This window comes from Lipotes vexillifer, unplaced genomic scaffold (assembly GCF_000442215.2).
Source record: "Lipotes vexillifer unplaced genomic scaffold, Lipotes_vexillifer_v1.1 scaffold478, whole genome shotgun sequence".
Lineage (NCBI taxonomy): Eukaryota > Metazoa > Chordata > Mammalia > Artiodactyla > Lipotidae > Lipotes > Lipotes vexillifer.
The window spans coordinates 560,792-560,998 of NW_006779682.1; the positions used below are offsets into that span (position 1 = coordinate 560,792).

Genomic DNA, 207 nt, shown 5'->3' on the forward strand with positions numbered 1-207 from the left:
GGGGGGGGCGCCTCACAGATGTCCCGGAAGGTGCCCCAGGTCTCGTCGCGTCTCAGGGATGGTGGATACGGGTCTCACCGCCATCCAGGGACCACTGTCTCAGAATCAGTGTGGTCCACACGTGCCTGTGTGGCTGACTGGTGGGGATCCGTGTCCGCGAAGGTGGGCGCAGGCCAGGGCTCCTGTCTCCTCCGCCTGCCCGCCCCC

At 68.1% G+C, this 207-nt stretch overlaps 1 protein-coding gene across 1 annotated transcript in view; it reads left to right on the top strand.

Moving 5' to 3' along the window:
* PRDM15 (PR/SET domain 15) overlaps positions 1-207 on the top strand; it is a 60,115-nt gene that overhangs the window by 44,780 nt on the left and 15,128 nt on the right.